Genomic DNA, 22740 nt, shown 5'->3' with positions numbered 1-22740 from the left:
AGGTTACCGCGTGAGTCTTTACCACTAGGTCAATGTCTGGCGGTAAGGTCTCAGACCCAAAATGGACGTGTGGCAATTTTCATTTTGCTGCATGTCCATTTTTGGCAAAAATTTTAAAAAGGCCCTTTTTACAGGCGCGCTTAAAAATGGATCGGCGTGCACCCAAAACCCGAACCTACACTACCGCAAGCCATTTTTCAGCACACCTTTTTAAAAGGACCTCTTAGCTTCTTGCAGTATTTGCTATACCACTCTTACAGGCAGATGATCAAAAATCCCATGCTGTTCTGAACAGCTCTGTAAAATTAGCGCTGGAGCAGCACAGAGAAATAAAGCCTCGATGATCGCAACTAATAGCATGCAAATTTAGGCATGCTATTAGCTCTGATCATTGGGGTACTTCAGCCCATTAATGTCAGAGCAGTTTACAGTTTAGCAATAAAATCGTAACTTCATAGAATCAGAATTTTGCACTGGCAGTTTCCAGACCACTCAGGGGATCACAATGGGAGGAAGCCATTCATCCACTTCACACACTGTGTTTTGGTTTCTTTCTGCTACTATCAGGGGGAACTGATCAATATATTTATTTTGCAAACTACCTTCCTGTTCCCATTACCAGCCATCTGCCACTGGGAAATATTTTTGCAACATTTCTGTGCTTCTTGGTATTTGAGGATCTTCTCTCTCTCCACATGATTCACCAAGTAATCACTTGGAACACGCACCTCTGTAATCAAGGCGGTTCTGTAGTTTTTCTCTTTTACCACACTATCCATTTTTCTAGCATCCAGTTTATCAGTTGGAATGGGAACGTCCCATGAATGGGTAATGGCATGTTTCATCATATATGTTAAAGCAGTGTCATGCTGTGATGGCTGTGGTGTGAACAGGAGTGCTCTGATGTCCTTAAGGCCTGGGAAATCCCACCCATTCAGATTGGTAAGGACCTGGTTCTGATGGAGTAAATTGGGGATGGAAGTTCTGCTATGCAGGAACAAGATATTTGTGATGAGCACGCCCCTGGAGCTGGGAAGCCTCTGAGGGGTGAAGTATTTGCTGATCTGCACCAGAGAGATGGGGAGATGCTTATCGGGAGTGGGGGGGAATGGTGCTAAGGGGAAATTTGAGAGAAGGCCATCTTCGGATGAGAGTGAGAAGAGAGCCATTGTGCTAAATAGCCCAAAGTGAATGTGTAAGCACAGGAGATTTTGGGTCAAGGCAACTATTAATTTTCAAGTTTTACTGAACCCTCAGAAAATATCTGTGTGATGTAGGTCCAATAGATCTTCCTTTCCATATCATACCTCCTCATTTACATACAAGGCTACCTTATTTGTAATGCAGCCTCTGTGAGGCCTGTCACAATGTGCATGGTAAAGACTTATTGCATTGTACGTTATTTTCAGTACATACAGCAGGCCCTTAACTTTATTAAGGGCTAATTAAACTTTATCCATAGCATATGTCTCTTAGGAGTTTCTTGGCAATAATTTCTGTAAAACTTCCAGTTCATCCCATTTTTGTTCATGGTGTTTTAAGGAAACTGAATGACAATGTACTATTCATTGTCTTCCAACATTAAGTGATCTGTTTCCATTCCATCCATTGTGTGATGTTTTCTTTTGTTAATATTTGGCTATTCTTGGCCTACAAGAAAGTCATATAAAGGATACTTTTGTAAAGCATTTTCCATGTGTAAAGCATGTTTACAGGAAGGAAATGGGTAATATAAAATTTGTTCAGGTGAATACGCAAATACAAGTACATGTGCTGACTTTAGCATGTGTATTTTTATATAGTCCACATAGGCATTCCTGGGGGGTGGGGGGGTGGTACACATATATTTTATAGAATATGCCCCTGCCTTAGAGCAGGAATAATTTGAGACAGAGCATTTGTGCACTCATGGGAATTGTTTTGGGAGCTTATTTGATAAAAGCATGGGAGCCCTTTTACCAACGTGGGCTTACCATGAGCCAATTTGCAGCTACCACCAGCCCAACGCAGGCGCTGGCGGGAGTTCCAGCCCTAGTGCGTGCTATTTCCCACACTACAGAAAATAGGGCAGTTACCCAACGCTAATCGGGCAGCACCACACACTACCCAGTTACTGCCGGGTTAGACGGAAGCCCTTACCGCTACCTCAGTGGGAGCCAGTAAATGCTCCCCCTCGCATGGCCACACTGTAAGAGCAATCTTACCGCATGGCCATGTCTATTTTCAACCTTTTTACCCACTGCGGTAAAAACAGCTCCTGCCGCTAGCACAGGGCCCTTTTTACCACAGCTTAGTTCAAGGGCCCCATAGGCATCTATGTTACCATTATGAAATATCAAAACTAAGGGGCCCTTTCAGTAAGTGGCAGTAAGCACTAGTACTTACTACACGCTACAAAGGCAGTACCGCAGGACGCGCTAGGCATCCTGCAATAGTTCTGGGATTGGCACGTGTTAATCAGGTAGCATGGGTAAATTGCCGCATGCTGCCTGATTAGTGTGGGGTTAGTGAGGGAGCCCTTACCACCTAGTAAATAGATAGCGGTAAGGGCTCGCATGCTAATGGCCATGCGCTAATTGTGAAATTAGTGCATGGCCATGAATGGAAAAATAGAAATTGCGGCCTGTTTACTGCTGCACTAAAAGTGGCCTTAGCATGTGGGAAACCCACATGCTAAAAATAACGCAGGCCACTTTTTAGTGTGGCTTAGTAAAAGGGCCCCTAAATTACAAAAAAAAAAATTGTTAAATAAGTGTGACCATCCTGAGGCATGTATCAGAGAGGTAATGCTGTCTCAAAAGATACACCGCCCGTAACATTGTCATTGGCCCTTTTATATTTTCCTCTTATTTTCAAAAGAATTTGATTTTGAAAAATCTGATCAATAACCACCTTCAACACATTTCCCAAATTCAACATATTTCCCAGAATAAAAATTCACAAAAATATCCATTTTCAAAAAATTACGTTTTCAAAAATAGTTGTTATCAAAAATTTGAACACTTACTTGTGCAAGCATCTTCAGTATCCTCATAGCAGAAGACCCACTAGCCATCACAGGAGAATCACTATCTGACATGATATCATGTTCCCTATGATGGCCAGTGGTTCTTCTGCTGTGATGGCCTGAAAATGCTTGCACAAGAAAGCTGCCGCCAACTTCCAAGCTGCATAGGAGGGAGTTATGGGTGCCTTTGAGGTCTTCAGCTGGCAGAGCTTGGGGATCCCCGCCAGTTTAGGTATTTAATATTTTAAGTCATGTTGGAGGGGGGCTGTACAGAGGACATTGTGCCTACCCATTTAGGCCATAGGCTCATCCAAAATTTGAGATCTGGCTATGCTGCTTACCCATACATACACGTGAGTCATGTAAAAATACACATCTTCTTGTCACTCTATGTACTTTTATGCACATAACCCTGGAGTAATTTTATAGAAGCTCTTTAATGCATGTGAAAAGACCTGTATGAACTAAAAATTGTTCATAAAATTACCCCCAGAGTGTTCCTAAAGTAGCTTTTGTTCCATAAAATTATCAACATTTATACTAGTCTACAATTTTACAAAATTTGAGGACATTAAGGGATAGATGTTGAAAAGATTTCATGCCTCTTTTATCGGTAAAAATAGTGTTGCATTTGGCCAAGTGGAGTTTTTGCCATCAGAAAATACATGCATACCTGTATGCATTTGGCTGTATGGAAAATAAGCATTCTGCAAGAAACTGCTCACATACATTTCATTTTCAAAAATGGCATTTGTTAAACCACATTTTTTACATCATTGTTTAATGTTATCTGAGTGTATGTGCATACTTGGAGCTGTGTAAGATGCTGATATTGAGATACAAATTATGGACTTCTTTTACAAAGCCATGTTAGCGATTCCTGTGTGGCAAATGAGTGGAAGCCCATAGGAATTGAATGGACTTCCTCTCATTTGCTGCTCTGAGAATCTGTAGGTCAGCTTTGTATAAGAGGCCTATACTATTACCTTGTCTTTTAAAATTGACTAGATGTATGAATGCTGAAATACAAAAAAAACTGATGGACCCTTTTACTAAGCTACGATAGGGCTACTGCATGCAAAATCTACCTTACCGCTGGAATAGCACAGGTGCCCGACTGTACTTCAGAAGTTGGTGTGTGCAGTTTCCTGCAGTAGAAAATCATTTTCTGTTTTCTACCGTGGAGCTATTCCCACTGGTAATTAGCAGCGCGGTCACATTGCAATGTGCTGTCTGATTACCACACGAGTAGCGCATGAGCCCTTACTGCTCAGGCAGTAAATAGCTGCACGCTAATTTTAAGATTAGCACATGGCCATATACTGCCACCTTTTTAAAAAGGCCTTTTCCCGCAGCAGTAAAAATAGCCCAGCACACGCTAGTTTCACACATCAAAACTAGCACAGGCCACTTTTTACCACAGCTTAGTTAAAGGGACCCTGAAAGAATGAGATGAACCAAATGCTCTTCCAAAACTTTATTGACGGCACAAAGCCTGATATGGCCACATTTCACCCCATAGGTTGCTTCAGGGGAAACAACCCCACTCAATGTGATAATTCTTTTTATTTGTTTGTATTTTAGTGTTGTTGTTTCCCCTGACATGGCCACATCGAGTTTTGTGCTATCAATAAATTTTTTAAGACAATTTGATGCGTCTCGGTCTTTTGGTTTGTGAACTGTTCACGCTTTTTTTTTCCTATCATGCTGAAATATATTCTGATACCCTACTAGCTAACTTCCCTATTGAAACTTTCCCTTAAATCTGGAAATTATAATTTATTTCTAGGAATAAATAGCATAAGTCTGCGTTCCCAGAACTATAAGAAAATGTATTGGGCAAATAAAAGTTGCCAGATTATTCCCTTTCTGGATTAAAGCTGGTGGTATTCCATATAGAAATGTGCAAATCATTCCAATACTATCTAGAACCAAGCATGAATTTATAGAAGCACACCTCCAGGCAGTTGTCCCTCTCCAAACTTCTGGTTAAAATGAAGGGAGAGAGGTCCATATCAAAAATTAAAGCTCTCTTTTAGTTGGAAGGTTAGTGCCTTTAAGAAATCTGGGCCTATCTCAGCACTTATCAACTGAGGGCCCTGTTTATTAAGGTGCATTAGTGGTTTTAGCTCATGCTAAAAATTAGCGCGTGCTAACCGTGTAGAGGCCGATAGGAATATTATGGGCATCTACATGGTTAGCGTGTGCTAAAAATGCTAGCACACCTCTAGTACAGCTTAGTAAACAGGGCCCTGAGTGTGAATGCAATACGTTTCTTAAAAATGCACGTTAGGTGCATGCCTAGCAAATAATACAGGGTTTGTTTATTGAGTGTTTATGTTGTCATCGGGAGTACAAAATGATAAGGAGTGTTTCTGTTGTAATTATATTTATACCTCATATATTTTTACCTCAGTGGATATCGATTGGAAATTAATAATAAATTCAGAATTAAATAAATTTGCCTATAGGAAATACACCTTGGCTTTTTTCATTTATGTAAAAAATTTTTATATCAAAAGAAAACAGGAGAAACAAAGCTCCCTTTCAGAAAAAAAGGGGCCATTTTTAAACTGTCCTCATTGGGATAAGGGACTTGAATGTATTTTACCCATGGGCTTTGCACTAATTAAAGTGAAAGCACACACATACTTTGATTGGAAAATTTTGCCACAGATCATGTGGCACCTGCTTTTTGTGCATGTAGATTTTCCTGAAAAAGTATACACAAAGATTCAAAAATGTCATCTATGCCTATAAATGTCTTTTCTCTGTGTAAAAAATTCTAGGGGAATACCTTTTCCCAATACAGTTTAATGTACATGCACTGTGGAACAACACTGACCTTTGACCACACTGAGGGCTTCTTTTACGATGTCGTGCTAGCAATTCCTGTGTGGCAAATGAGAGGAAGCCCATAGAAATTGAATGGGCTTCCTCACATTTGTTGCATGGCTTTGTAAAAGAGGCCCTGAGAGAGGGCAGTTTTCTGACAGGCAGTTAATGCAGGTAAACTGGGGTGGGGGGGAGGAGGGGTTATTTCATTTTTTAATAAGCTTTCAAAACTGCATTAAGAAACAGCAATGCCATATGAAAACTATGGGGCCCTTTTACAAAGGTGCGCTAGGAATACTGCACGGGTACTGCCATAGTAAAAACTGGTAAAATTTTATCAAATCCTAACACTGTGCATACGATCTGCTAGAACGGAGGAAAAAGCCTCAACAGACTGCTTAATTCGGCTGTATAGCTCTTTAATTAGCAGCGTTCTCATTGTCATGATAGGCAAAAAACCTCCTTATAAAGTCTCTTTCTCCACCACTTGTTGTCTTATATAGTAAATCAAACCAGCACTTATCTTGTTGCTGTGTTCCAAACTGCTATCGCTTAGTCTATTCTCTCCACGGCCGACATTGGCCAAGGTTTCAGTACTTCTCTTTCGTCCTGCCTCAGGGTCCGTGGTATTAACGACTTTCACTGCAGTCTGGTCTCCTCTCTGGATTTGATAAGATTTTATGATAGTATAGTGATCCTAGCTGACGCTCAATTATAGTGAGATGGTAAAAAGTGGCCCAGCACGTGCCAATTTCACATGCCAAAATTAGCACAAGGCCACCTTTTACTAAGAAGCGGTAGACTTTAGCGTGTGCCTACCAAGTGGCAAAAAGCATGTGACGCTCTGAGGTATCCCACAGTACTGTGCCCATCAGCATGCTGAAAAATATTTTTTATTTTTCAGCACAGGAGGCTTGGCTATGGGTGAATAGTAGGCATGTCCAGTGCTAATCGAGTAGCATGGGCACATCGCCACACACTGCCCGATTACCAAGGGGTTAGCGCAGGAGCCCTTAGCACCAACAAAATAGGTGTCATAAGAGCTCTGCGGAAATGGCCACGTGCTAATTGGGAAATTAGCGTGTGGCTATTAAAGAAACATATCGAAAAAGCAGCCATTTTACCACCACGCTAAAAGAGGCCGCAGCACATGGGAAAACCCACACACTGACAACCGCGCCAGCCACTTTTTAGTGTAGTTTGGTAAAACAGCCTCATAACAAGGTATTGTGGAACAAAAAGTGAAAAATCAGACAAAATATCACTTGACACCAAGCTTTGTTTCAACACCATCTTCCATCATAAAGTGGAGGAGTTTGAACCAACAACAAATCACTAAGGGGTCTCTTTACTAAGCTGTGGCAAAATGTAGCCTTAGCGGGTCTTTACACAGGCCTTTTCTGCATGCTGAGTCCATTTTTATCACAACAGTAAAATAGTCTATGTTCTATTTTTTTTGTATTAATGGCCATGCGCTAGTGTGCAACCATTTAAAAAAATTACAATATAAGCACTTACCCCCCCCCTCCCATTTTAAAGGTGGCAAAAGCTCATATGGTATCCCCTTAATTAACCAGTTAGCACCCAATAATATAGATGTGCTAACTGGTTAGTACAGAAAAGCCTACTCCCCTCTCATGACCAAAAATATCTTTTTTAGCATGTTAGCACGCATTTATTTGGAAGTTACAGCAGGGTGCCTGAGCATGTCCCATGCTGCTCCATTTTTAGCTGCGTTAGGCACCCATTAACGCCTAACACAGCTTAGGAAAAGGATTCCTAAGGCTCCTCTTTACTAAAATGCACTAAGGAGATCTTTTACTAAGCCACAGTAGCGTTTTTGGTTCACGGTACAAATCATCTGGCGGTAAACGCCATGATGCCCATTATATTCCTATGGGTGTCTCAGCGTTTACCGCCAGCAGATTTCTACCATTGCTTAATAAAAGACCTCCTAAGGTTGTGCAGTTGTTGTGCCGTAATAGCTCAAATTAATGTGTACTAACTGCAAAACCTCGGTGTCAACTGGTGGGTGCATTCTCATCATTTTTGGCAAGGTTGGCCTGCAGTTAACACAGAGAAACTTTTACTAGCACTCATCAGCAGGTAACACATGAAGCAGTTTTCTAGATCTAATGTTGGTTCCACATTAACCCCCGGATTCTATATAGCGCACCTAGCGTTCCATGCTGAAATCCAAGTGTATTCTATAACAATGCATGCAACTTAATTGGCTTAACAAGCTAATCAGCATTGTTAAAAGCACTTAAGCAATAAAGAGCAGTAATTGGCAATGATTAGAATTTATTTATTTATTTTTGGTACATTTATACTCCATATTATTCCACAAGAGTGGACTCAATGTGGCTTACAACATTACAAAAGGTTACAATTCAGGGTAGGTACAGCTTCAAGAAATCAAAGGGAGGGGTAAGAACATGAGGATAAGACAAGGGTGCATGACGAGGCTGGTGCAATTGGTGGACAGGTGGGCTGGTGGGTACAGTCGATATGAGGAAGGTTAGGATTAAGTATTGGCAGTGGGGTAAGCTTTCTGGAATAAAAAGGTCTTTAAGGATTTCTTGAAGAGCTGGTGGTCATCAATCTCAGCTGCTGTGGTAGAACATTCCAGGATTTCGGGCTGACGTAGGAGAAGGTCGATTCAAAGACCAATTTATATTTAACATTCTTGCAACTTGGATAATGTAAATTGAGGTGTGGCTATGGGTAGGGAAATGGGCGTTTCATAGGTGTTCCAAAATTTACGGGCGTAATTATAGAATATGGCCCAGCGCGCGTAAATCTACTAACAGGGATTTATGCCACGTTTTCGTTGGTGTAAATGGAGGCACATAGTTTTAGGTACTGAGATATCAACTAAGCGTATTCTATATACTGCTCCTAAATCTAGGCACCACTTATAGAATACGCTTAGGTAGAAATGTTTTCCACGTGCATTTATTGGGTGCCATATATAGAATCTGGCTCTAAAAGGGTAATTTCATTTTGTTTTGTTTTGTTTGAAAATGTATTAAAACACAAGAGAAACATTTCAATATAAGAGCATTCAACTATGCTCCTACCTTCCATAAACATATCCAGAAAATAAACCTTTTTTGCAATTCTTTTCTCCTCCCTCCCATTTTTCCCCACCTTGGGGACCACCCATCAACATAATCCCACCAGGACTACAGTTGCTTTTAAGCAGTCCCTAGGCTCTATTGTATAGCAACTAAGGGCCCTTTTACCAAGCAGCAGTAAAAGGTGGCCCGCAGTGGCATCAGCACGTGGGACTGCCCCCACTGCTCATGTCCCTCTCCCCCCTCCCCTAGCCACCCACTTGTAGTCAACAGGTTTTGTTCCCTCCCTTACCATCTCTGCCACACCCACAATATTAATTACACAGCAAAGCTGTGCAGGACCACAACTCTGTGCACCCTGTGTCTGCTTCTTCTTCTGGGCCAGCCCCACCTACTTTGATATAACTTCCTGTTTCGAAGGAGTTGGGACTGGCCCAGAAGAAGCAGTCACAGTGTTCACAGGCACCTTGCAACCAGTCAAAGAATCTATGACAAGGTAGAATATGTGTATAGAGCTTGAGCTCTTTCATTAAAACTTGGGGACCATGGGTCAATTTTAACAGACAATAGAAAAGGTGCCGGTACTCAGTACCCCCAAGTACCCCCTCAAAAAAAGCCCTGCTAACAGGAAAGGGGGGAACAAAAACTGCTGATTGCTGGCAGGCAGCATAGGGGGGGAAGAGAGAGAGGAAATACCAGCAAGGGAGCAGGGGAGGAAATCATGGTTTGGGCTACACTCCCCAAGCCTTTTATACCGGGTGCATATACTCCCAGACCACCAGCTCCTCTCATTGGCAGTGGGGAAGCAGGAGGGACAGGGACTCACTGGTGAGTGAGTTACACAAGGCACAACTGCAGCTCAGTGTGATCCTGTGAACATTCTACAGCAACAAGGGAAAGAGAGCAAAGTGGCCAAACACTAACAGTGATCACCCTCAGCACTATGAGACAGGGGCGTAGCTAGGTGGGGCCACGGGGGCATGGGCCCCCACAGATTTAGTCCAGGACCCCTACACTTTTGACCCCCCCCCCCCACCAACCCTCCCCTGCCGCCGCAAGGTACCTTTGCTGGTGGGGGTCCCCAACCCCCGCCGGCCTTAGTCTTCTTCAGTGCTGGTCTCCGGTGTTTTTGCTGATCTGTGCTGTAAGTCCTGATATCCAGCACGTCCTGCACATTCCTTTAAGTAGGAACGTACAGGATGTCAGGGCTCACAGCAGAGATCAGCGAAGTGAGCGAACGTGCTTGAGACAGGCGCTGAAGAAGACTAAGTCGGCGGGGGCAAAGTTACCTTGCGGCGGGGGGGGGGGGTCAAAGGTGGCAAGGGAGAGGCGGCGGCGGTGGGGGGGGTCAAAAGTGGAAGGGGGTGATGGCTGGGGGAGGCAGGCTAAAATGTCCCCCCCCCCCCCACCTTGGGCTCTGGACCCCCCCTCCTGCCAAGGTCTGGCTACGCCTCTGCTATGAGAAGGGTAAAGTGACTGAACAATGTCACAAACACCTCAAAACATGAACATCATCTATGATAGGGGCAAAGTGGCATGAAGACCCCAAGTCACCATGAGAGGGGCAGGACAGCACAAATAGTGTAGTGAAAATGCCACCATGCACTGTGAGAGGAGCAAAACAGCACAGCATGCTAAGTATGCTACTTTTTGTGGCCACTCAACTGACGTTTAGTGCACAAGCCCCTATATATACATTATTAGAAAGTTGATTTCTTGCACTTTTATCATGGTAGTTTACAGTTTACACCTTGTGAATGGTATGTTATCATTGTGGCCCTTGCTCCAATCATATCTCTTCTTTTTTTTTTTTTAATTATAATTGGAATGGGGTCTTGGGGATAAGTAGTAGTAGTAGTAGTAGTGTCTGGTTTTGTTTTATAAATGCTCATTACTTGTTTTCCTAGGAGTTCTGTCTGCCATTACCAAGAGAGCATTGCTTGCAACCTTGGGTTTTCTTTCGCTTGTTGCTAAGAAGTTGCTAAGGGGCATCTGACGTCAGGATGCAGATTTGCAGTCACTGCCACCTCAGGTGATCATTTCAGTAAACCCTTAAACCTGAGAATGAGCTGGTAATAAATGGATTTCAGTTTTAAATGAGTATTTTCTTTTTCTTTTTCACTATCTTCTGCTATAGCAAAGGAGGTGGAGGCAATTAATGGGATATGGATACCAGGCCATACATATCAGTTAATCACATGCAAGAAATATCATTTAAAAGTTAAAAGAAGACATTTTGGATTAGATTCTATGTATGGCGCCCAAAAAAATCGGCACCAAAAAAACCCACGGTTAGTGCTATTCTAATGTTAGGCGCAGTTTATAGAATACGTATAGCGGCTGTCCTATGGCTAAAATTTAGGTGCAGACATTTACGCCAACTAAATCCTGGTGTAAATGCACATGTCTTATTTAGGTGTGGATCGGGCATATTCTGTAACAGTGTGTATACATTTTCGTAACATTCACAACCCGCCCATGCCCCTCCCATGGCCATGGCCCCTTTTGAGATTAGCATGGTCTGATTTACGTCCATCACTTTATAGAATGCGTTTAGCGAGCTATTCATGTAAATTCTAATAAGTGGCAATTAATACTGACAATTGCCTGTTAACATCCAGTTATTGGCACTGATTGGCTTGTTAATCAATTCAGTTCTGCATAAGCTACACGTGCTGATTTGCGCATGAAACTTTAGTCGCCGTTTATAGAATCTGGGAGTTTGTGGACATTTTGTGCTCTCCTTCAGGTCCTAATTTATCAATTAATTTCCCCTTGGACCCTGAATTGGGAAAAGGCCGTAGTGAATCAGGTCTTGACGAGGAAGGGAGGAGAACAATTTATCTTCAGGGCTTTAGTGAGGAAAGTGCACTCAACTTGTCTGTGTCTTTAGTTTCCCCACTCACGTCCAAAAATAACAGTCACTACACTATCTCTAGTTAAAAATATAGGGGTCAATATGCAAGGGCACGTCCAGTTATCGGTCTGATGCTGCTAACCGGATGGTCCTGCTGAATATTTCCTCTGACCACCTTCACACTATCCGGACAGTACCGGGTCAGTCTGGGGACAGGGCTTGGACAGAGCTGGAGGTTATCCAGTTCACAGGGATGCAAGGACACTGTCCCCCACCTCCCCTGTAGGCCCTTACACGCCAAAAGGCAAAAGGCCCTTATATTTATTTATTTATTTATTTATTTATTTATATTTATTTGTAGCATTTGTATCCCACATTTTTCCAACAATTTGCAGGCTCAATATGGTTGCCAATGCCATTATAAAGAAATGGAGAAGTCGTTGAGACAACTGCATTGGCTTCCTATAAAAGCAAGGACACTGTTTAAATTAAGTATGTTAATGTTAAATATTATTCATGGTTCTTTGCCTTTGCCATTCACATTGATTCTGTCATTTTCTGCCTCTGGGAAAAGTCTTCGTTCAAATGGTCAGTTAAAGCTAAATTTCTCATCTGTTGATGGTATTAGATACAAACACGTCCATTCTCTAATGATCCCTTACCGATCTGCAATGATTTGGAATGTTTTGCCAACAGAAATTAGGCTGTAAACAAATATAGTGGACTCTAGTTAATAGGGGCACATCGGGACTTAGTATTTTGTCCCAATTAAGCAGCTGCCCCAGATAAACGAAGTTCTCAGGGTACCATTAAAAAAAGAGTACAAGTGTCAGATAAAAGTAAAAAGTTTTCATTTATTCTGAAACAGAGATTTTGAATAAAAGAAAAACCAAAGTTGCAAAGCACGGATAAATGTACAGTGAAAACAGTACAGTAAAAGTAAATTTGTTTTATTTATGAGTTGCATGTTGAAAACAGTAAAGTATTAACACTGGAGATATTCTGAACAAAATCGGCACATGTCTCAAGAGCGGTTACAGAACTGCCTTCATTGCCTTCCTGCATGAAATCAAGTTTTAATCCAGAAATAAATCTCCTTGCATCTGGATTTGTCATTTGTTCACGCTCAGTTTTGTCATCCTTTTTAGTTTCCTGATTTTCTAATATATCTTCAGATGTCTGGCTGAAATTTGTTCAACAATTTCATCCTCACAACCCTCTTTTTCATTGTAACATTGAAGATTATTGTCAATGGATGAAAATTCTTCATAGTTTTCAATGTGATGTGCTTCAAAAACATCATTTTTATTTTCTATAACATTTTCAGCAGTATCCTGAGTGTCCAATTCCGGGTGTTTAAACCCACAGTGAGCAAAACAATGCTGAATGGTTGTGATGCTAACGTTTCGTTAGCTATCAGGAATAAATTCCACCACTTGTAAAAGATCAGTCTTTGCACTGACCTCCTTTGCTGCTGAAGATGAAGTAAACAAATTTTCTTCAATTGCTTCAAGGATTTATTACCAGTTTAGCAGGCATAAGGTGCGGCAAGATAAAAGGAACGGAGTCTGGAGTTAGCGATGGAGGAGAAGAGTGCAATTAGGAGAGATTTGCCTAGTGAACAGAGTTCCTGGGAAGGAGTGTAGGGAGAGATGAGGGTGGAGAGGTAGTGAGGGGCAGCATAACTTAGGGGCCCTTTTACAAAGGTGCAGGAGGACTAGTGCACATGCACAATCTGCACTACCGCTGGGGTAGTGCATGTACCTGCTGGTAATTCCGATTTTGGCACGCTGAATCCCTCAGTAGAAAATAATTTTCTGTTTTCTACCAAGGGAGCATTCCCAGCAGTAACTGGCAGCGCATCCATGTTGGCGTATGTTGCATGGTTACTGCATGGGTAGCGCTTGAGTCCTTACCGCTAAGTCAATGGGTGGCCCAGTGTCAACACCCTTGCTCTATTTATGAATATAGAGTTTTACCCATTCCCACAGAATAACAGGCATCCAAAGATAAATTATGTGAGGCTGATACTCAAAGGGTTTACGCTCCTAACTCAGAGTTGGGATCCTCAATTTACCTTTCTGAAAATTTACTAGGACTAAGGGGGTGTTTCTATATATGGTGCCTAAAACAATTGGTGATGAAATCAGTGCTGACTAAGCATATTCTATAATCAGTGCCTAGATTTAGGTGCCCATTATAGAATATGCTTAGTTGATATCTAAGCGCCTAAAACTAAGCGCATCTATTTACACCAATGAAAATGCGACATAAATCCTCAAGAGTCTCCCGGTGCAGGAGACTTTTCCGAGAGTCTCCCGGTGGTGGAGACCTTACAATATATTTTTTAGAATGTAAACTGCCAAGATGGTAATGCCGTAGAGTGAGGTAAAAAAAAAAAGTATGAAATATTCTATAATATCAAATTTGAGTGCATAAGCCATTATAGAATACAAGTATAAGTCAGCAATTAAGTGTGACCACTTACTCTTTTTTCTATGGCAGGTGTAAATGAATGCACCTAAATGCAGCAGTTAGACACCTGACAGCATTCAATAAAGTGTGCGCTAAAATAATCAGAATGCCTATGACTTGCCCCTCCCATGTGAGCATCCCTTTTGCAGTTATGTGATAGGATACTTAGGTGCCAAATTATAGAATAGGCCCGAGAGCACTTACACAGTAACACAGTAAATGACAGCAGATAAAGACCTGCACGGTACATGGTGGCCAGAGCCATGCCCACCACTCTGTGAGGCCCTAGTCACCCATTGTTTAAGACTGGTTGTCAAGTCTCCATCATGCCAACCATATAGGCATCCAAACCTGATGGAGCCTTCGTTATACTTACATTTCATGCCAAAGTATTGCTGACAGTATTCAATGTCTTCCATCCCTCCTGAGCTCACTGTTTTGGTGTTTTACTTTTATCTGAGCACTGAAATTTATGCATCTAATTGGTGCATAACTTTTGGCTCAGTACATAGAATTAGGGGGATAGTGCACACCTCTTTGCAAAGAGTGCACAGTCTTGACAATATTCACTCTGGAACAAAAAGCAAACAAACAGCACAAAACGTTTTAGGCTGCCCATTCCTAGTAACCATACCAAAAATGAGAAGACCAAACCTTGGGATGGGAGTGTATTCCTTCGGATAGATCATTGATGTCATGTATTGTATTTGCTTGCATAAAATCTGCAACTATAAGGGGGGGGGGGGGGGTTCGATATGACGTCTAAATCCAATTTTGGCCATTTTGCTGAAAACATCCAAAAATCAAATGGCAAGCATAGCAATTTTTGAACAAAAAACCCATCTATCTTTATGTTTCAAAAATGGCCATTTCTTAGAACTTTTGTAGACATGTTGTGCTCTGTGTGTTTTTCTTTTGTGATCATTTTTGGTAAAAAGAAAGTCCAAGGGAAAGAAACACAAAAACAAGCCATTGGGACGTATGGGGGGCCCAGCATTCTTAGTAGACTGGCCACACAGACATCCCAGCAGAGCAGTGGGGTACCCTAGGAGGTGCTACAGTGGACTTCACATAAAAGGTCCCAGGTACACATCTCACCATTACTCCCCCCCCCCCCCCCTTATATTGTATGGTGAGCCCTCTAAAGCTCACCAAAAGCCCACTCTACCCAACTGTACACCACTACAATAGCCCTTATGTCACCAATATGTGGATACAGTAGGTTTTTGGTAGGTTTTGGAGGACTCAACCTTTCCACCACATGTGTGTCAGAGTGGTATATGGTCCTGAGTCCCCTTCTCTACAGTGCACTGCACTGACCACTAAGCAACTTCAGGGGCCTGCTTGCTGCTCTAATAGGACTGGCCATAACATCTGATGCTACCATAGAGGCTGGTATGTACTGTTTTTTTTCACTTCTTTGGAGGAGTCAGTGACCACTGGTGGAGTAAGGGGGGGGGGAGTCATGCCTTAATCCCTCCAGTGGTTAGATGTGATTGAAACAGGTCTAGACCAAAACATCTTAGCCATGGATGTTTTTGCTTTGTTCCATTATGGCAAAAAAAACATCCAAGTTCTGGGAACACCCAAGTCCCACCTCCAACACACTCCCGACGTGCCCTCTTGTGATTTGGATGCACTGCGCACAAACTGCATAGAAAAACGTTTTAAAAGTGTTTTTCAAAAATAGCAATTTGAACATTCTGGACAAAAAGAAGTCTCTATCTGCCACTTTGTGATGCTTTTTGGACGTTTTTCTGTTTTGAAAATGAGCCCCTTTATGTTTTCCACTACCACTGGTATGATAGCTGAGGGCCAGGGTGCAAATGCCCTTAATGCTGAAAATTCCAAGTTCTCTGCGCTTCTCAGTTGAATAATATTTGAAAGCAAAATGGAAGGAAAAAAATGAGAAATAAAGATGTGAACTTCTTCAGCCTTGATTCTTTCGACATCAAATTTATTGAATAAAAACAAAATATTTTCATGAAAACTAGATATTTTTTTAAAATAAATTTCCAATATATAATTTATCGACTTGATTCTCTTTTTAAAATGTGATGATCATTTTACAAATATCTATACATCTTACAAAATGTATTTTATTATCATACATACAACCAACCTGCATTCAGAAACAAAATAGTATATTTCACCTATATCACAGAAATACTTGAATAAAAATAGAATTTCAAAGTTTCTTGGACATGTGATATTCTAAATGCACTAAAAGAACAAATGGTTTATTAAGTTATGCAGTTTTACAAGGACATCATGCTTTTTAGAATCTCACAATAAGTGCAGTGTGTATGTATTTAAAAAGCATGGCAGTATGACACAATATCATAGGTTTGTATGAAAATGCACAGGCAATCTGCAAGAAATACTATGAGGGGCATTTTCAATAAAACATCTAAGTCCAATTTTGGACATTTTGCTGAAAAAGTCGAAAATCCAAGTGGTGAACATGGCCATTTTTAAACAAAAAAAATATATTTTTGTTTTGAAAATGGCATTTTCCTAAGGGGCCCTTTTACTAAGCTGCGTAAGCACCTACATGTGCTCAACGTGCATCAGTTTTGAGTTACTGCCTGGCTACCGTGTGGCCCATGCAGTAGTTTCATTTTTGACACACGTCTGCCACGCACGCCGGAGGAAAATTTGTATTTTCTGGCGTGCGGCAGATACCGGGCGGTAATCATCATTCTACGCTCATAGACAATTACCACATGGTTAACATGTGAGACCTTACTGCTAAATCAATGGCTGGTGGTAAGGTCTCAGATCCAAAATGGACACGTGCCAATTTTTATTTTGCCGCACATCCATTTACGGCAAACATTTTTAAAAGGCCTTTTTTACAGGCGCGCTGCAAAATGGATCTGCGCACACCCAAAACGCGCACCTACACTAGCGCAGCCCATTTTTTGATGCACCTTAGTACAAGGACCCCTTAGACATTTTTAGATGTTTTGTGCCCAGTGCATTTAACTTTTGTGATCATTTTTGAAAAATTTTAAAAAGTCTTGGTGAAAAATGCACAAAGTGAAATGTACAAACAGTCTTCTCACAAATGGTGTTTCCCAAACAAGGTCTTTATTTAAATAAATAAAATGACCCACCACGAATCGTGTTTCGGCCACAAAGGCCTGCCTCAGGGGTCTATAGACCTTTGGTGTAAAACAATGGTAAAACAAATGACTCACAGTCAAATTATCTAGAAAGGTATATGTGTATGTCTTCTTTGTTACAGAAATACCTACTGTACTCGCCAATGACTTTGAACTACCACGTGTTGTCAGCTTCTGTTTTCAGTCCAGGCTCCACAGGGCATCCATCATCCACATCATTAAAGTCATCTCTTCCTCCAGTGGTCAGGTTCTGTGGCTTCTAGAGCTTGCCTTCTCCCTGTTTCTAAAGCTGTATTCCAGAGATTATTCTAGCCCTGCTCTGATGTTCCAAGCCTCATTCCTGACTCATCCAAGCCTCACTCTGATGTCCCAGTAACAAAGAAGACACACACATATACCTTTCTAGACAATTTGACTGTGAGTCATTTGTTTTACCATTGTTTTACACCAAAGGTCTATAGACCCCTGAGGCAGGCCTTTGTGGCCAAAATACGATTCATGTCGGGTCATTTTATTTATTTAAATAAAGACCTTGTTTGGGAAACACCATTTGTGAGAGGACTTCTTTTTTGGATCCACTGTTTGTACATTTCACTTCCGTTTCTCCTGTGGAGAGATCACCTTCTGTGGGTGTTGGCTTTGTTTGAAAAATGCACAAAATCAGGCCATTGGGATGTTTTTCACTTGGACTTTTTTTTTTTAATGGTCCAAAAAGATAGACATATTAAGCACAATAACATCTAGGAAATTGTCATTTTCAAAGAAAAAAAGATAGACATTTTTCTGGTCATTTTCACTACTTGATTTTTGGACGTTTTCATGCCCCTCCACATAACTATGCAAGTCTAAGTGCTTTGAAAATACTTCTCCAAATATAGCAATGGCGTTTTCTGTGAGTGCTCATAGACTGCCAGAGAAATTCACAATATTCTACTGACCTGCACACCCTGGGTTAAATTTTCACTAGTGCACGTAACTGTTGATCTGCAGATGTACTTTCAATCATGCACAAAAAACCCTTGATTTTCAACACAAGGTAAGTGTACGTGTTAACTTTGACATACATATCTACCTGTAACTTTACCTGCCTGAATACATGGTGACAAGTCACCTGAATAAACAATATGCTGTTCACATGTGAACTACTTTGAAAATGTCTATATACATAAGTCATACACATGCACCCAAATGTCTTTTTTTCTTTTGTGCATGTAGGGGCCTATTTACTAAGAAGCATTTGGTGTTTAACGTGGGTTTCAACACACATTATCTTTTAATGCAGAGCTCTAAAACAGTTAACACATCACACTAACAGTGCACATTAACTGCTATATTAACATATAACATGAAAATGCTTATTAGGAGGTGGAGAATATGCCTTGCAGAACACATGTGTCTTAAACACATACTAGTTGCTTATGTGAGAGATAATGCCAAATGTTGTTCAATGTTACCAGAAAGGCTGCCTTCCACCAAGTGCTGAGAATGCTCTCAACAGTTACCACAAGGGTTTTGCAACTATCACTAGTAACCTTTGTTATCAGCAAAATTTTAATGGAGTTTAATGTTCAGGGTCATGAATTTGATATATTGCCTTTCTGTGGTACAACCAAATTGGTTTACATTTATTATATGCAGATACTTTGTCTGTCCCTAGTGCAGTGGTTCCCAAACCTGGTCTTGGAGACACCCTAGCAAGTCAGGTTTTTAGGACATGCACAATGAATATTCATGCAAATATCTCTTAGTGGAGGAGGAGTAGCCTAGTGGTTAATGCTGTGGACTTTGATCCTGGGGAACTGAGTTCTATTCCCACTGCAGGTCCTTGTGACTCTGGGCAAGTCACTTAACCCTCCATTGCCCCTGGTACAAAAATAAGTACCTGAATATATGTAAACCATTTTGAATGTGGTTACAAAAACCTCAGAAAGGCAGTATATCAAGTCCCATTTCCCTTTCCCCCTTATGATTATTCATTGTGGATATCCTGAAAACATGACTAGCTGGGGGGCCTCCAGTATCAGGTTTGGGAACCACTGCCATATATGTTCCCCATCTAAGTTTTTGTATCTGGGGTAATGGAGGGTTAAGTGACTTGCCCAGGTTAAAAGGCGTCGCAGGGGGAATTTGAATCCAATTCCCAAGGTTCTCAGCCCACTGCACTATTAAGCGATTCCTCCATTTATTTGTGTAGTGGAATTTGGTGCATTATTCGAGGCTGCTGAAAATTCACATTGTTCAGATAATCCAACTTGTGTGCACAAGTCTGTATTTTATGCATCCAAATTCTAATTAAACTTTTGAAAATTTAGACCGACATGACCCTGCCTAGACTCAGTTTATTTAAAGATATAGGCTACTTTGAGAAATCTGCAATTAAGGGTAATATAAAATATGCAGTGCAACTCTAGCTTTACTCTAGTCTGTCATGATTAAATCTGATCCTGTTCACTTGATCCATCAAAATATGAGAAAACTTAGATTTGGTTTCCCATTTCCAACTTGCCAGGTTAGGCTGTAATTTCTGTGCAGTTTTACATAAGTCCTGCATGCATTGGGAAAGCTGAAAAAATCTTATACAACCTTCCTATTCCTCCCCTACCATGGGGGTTGCTGATGTAATGGGAAAGTACATGCCCCTGAGTCTGCCATCTTAAAGGCACAGGGGATTGCAGGCTAGCAATATAGGAATAGTTGCCAACTTATGAGTTCCTGCTTCTTTAAAAGGTCAAACTTGAAGGGGATATACTGGTGCTGGAATTTGTTTTCATCAGTTCAGGCAGGGCTTGATTGCACAGGCTGCAGCATCATATTTTTTTTTGAGGGGGAAGAGAGGAAAGAAAAGAAATACTGAAGGGGGAGAATGGGGGGGTTTCTTAGACTATCAATATGATTTTGATGTACTTATTTTCATACGGTATGTTAAATGTTTGGGTTTGTGTTTTTTAATTTATGATAGTGAATATAAGCTGCTGTGGAAGTGAAAGACAGTTTGGGAAAGTAAAAGAGGAATCTGTGGAGATGACAGAGTTAAAAATTGTATGTCTTAAGTTAAGAAAATAATATTATTTTAAGTGAAGCTCATTATAACTGCAGTGCTGATAATTGCAGATACTCTTCACAAAAGACCACCAAAAGAAAAGATGTGGGGACTGTTAAATAATATACACAAACATGTCCCAGACATCAATATGGAGCACAGGTCATGACAGATAACATTCTAATATCCGGGGAACATCAGATATAACTGCCTCACACAACCATCAGAACAAACATTGTTCCATCGCAATAAGCGAAATGGTGTGGTGCAAATCCTCATAGACTCCCCTCATTATTTTACAAATATCTTTTTCAATTTTATTTTGTTTCGTAACTGTATGTAATCTCATGAAAAATCTAATGCTTCTACGAGCACTTATCTTAAAAGGCAGCAGCTTAAAGATATCAAGGAACCCCCGCCGACATGGCCAAGTTTCGCGTGAATTTTTTTCAAGGAAGAGGCTCACTTTACATCCTGCATGCGCTCTTGCATACAAAAGATGGCCGCCATTGTGGAATTGTGGATTTTTCCCAAGTCCATTTAGTAGTGGTTTATGGACTTGTCCTTTAGGAAACCGTCTAACCCCTTTTTAAACTCTGCTAAGCTAACCACCTTCACCACGTTCTCCGGCAACAAATTCCAGAGTTTAATTATGCGTTGGGTGAAGAAAACTTTCTCTGATTTGTTTTAAATTTACTACACTGTAGTTTCATCGCATGCCCCCTAGTCCTAGTATTTTTGGAAAGCGTGAACAGACGCTTCACATCCACCTGTTCCACTCCACTCATTATTTTATATAGCTCTATCATGTCTCCCCTCAGCCGTCTCTTCTCCAAGCTGAAAAGCCCTAGCCTCCTTAGTCTTTCTTCATAGGGAAGTCGTCCCATCCCCGCTATCATTTTAGTCACCCTTCGCTGCACCTTTTCCAATTCTACTATATCTTTCTTGAGATGCGGTGACCAGAACACAATACTCAAGGTGCGGTCGCACCATGGAGCGATACAACGGCATTATAACATCCTCACACCTGTGTTCCATACCTTTCCTAATAATACCCAACATTCTATTCGCTTTCCTAGCCGCAGCAGCACACTGAGCAGAAGGTTTGAGTAGTAATGGGTAAAGCCCAGAAACCTGTAAGCATCTGGAGAAATGGCACTGAGGATTCATTAGTATATGGCACTTCTTTAACATAGTATTTCAGGTAATACGAGGTATGCTCTAAAAAGGCACAATGCACCTGTTTTATTCAAGTGGTACCATGAATAAACAGGTGCCTGCAGTTAAGGGAGAAATGGAGAAACAAATGGCTGCAATTACAAAGAAGTAAATTGTCTTGAACCAAAATGCACTGCCTCTCTGTCCCTGGCTCTCTCTCCCTCTGCACCCTCTCCGCAGTACAATAAGGAGGGGAAGAGGAAGATGAAACTATGGATCTTCTGTTGTCCTACCGGAGGGAGACTGAAGGCAGAGATGGCACAAAAGCAGTTAAAGATGGCTAAAAATTAAATCTAAAAACTAAGGTAGATTAGTGTGAAAGAACAGGTATGCAGAAAAGTCTTAAAGGACAATTTAGAATATTTGCACATATTTGACAAATGAATTAAGATAATGATAACAAACATTCAGATTTGAGTTACATGTGGGAAGTTTTCCAGTGTTAATGTGTTTGCGTTTGTTTTGGAACACTAAGGCAAATGAAACTAATGTTAAAAATGAATGAATGAGCATAGTGGAAAAAACAAATATTCTACCACACATGTGTCCCCTCAAAAGACATTTTCTAAATAGTTAAAAGAGAGCTTGGAGAGTTCAAAGATATAGTAAATAATCCCAGTGTAAAAACTCCTTACAAAGATAGTGGCATGGCATTAGGAACAAACAAACAAACCACAGGAGTGGAAAGAGCATCGATATCCCACGAGGAGTCACATGAAAAGACAAGGAGTAGGAACGGAGTCAGGCTCTTCAAAACAGATCAGAGACCCTGAATGAGGATAGCAAACTTTTAATAAACGATGACTCAACAAGGTGCCATGTTTCGGCACACAGGGTGCCTTCTTCAGAGTTTTGGTATACGCGTCAAAAAATTGGATCCTCAATGTATGAACTCTAAAAAGAAGTGGTCTTTAAAAAGACCTTTTGGGATCATGATGAATTCTACTTCTGTACGCCGCTTGAAAGCTCTTTTCAGAGTTCATACATTGAGGATCCAATTTTTTACATGTATACCAAGAGGAGTGGGGGGAGGGGTCTGTAAAACATGCATTATCCCCCAGATTCTATATAATGCGACTTGAGCTACATAGACAAATCAG

The sequence above is a fragment of the Microcaecilia unicolor genome, chromosome 4 (assembly GCF_901765095.1).
Source record: "Microcaecilia unicolor chromosome 4, aMicUni1.1, whole genome shotgun sequence".
NCBI classification, from domain to species: domain Eukaryota; kingdom Metazoa; phylum Chordata; class Amphibia; order Gymnophiona; family Siphonopidae; genus Microcaecilia; species Microcaecilia unicolor.
Note: the sequence above shows the minus strand (reverse complement) of the source record.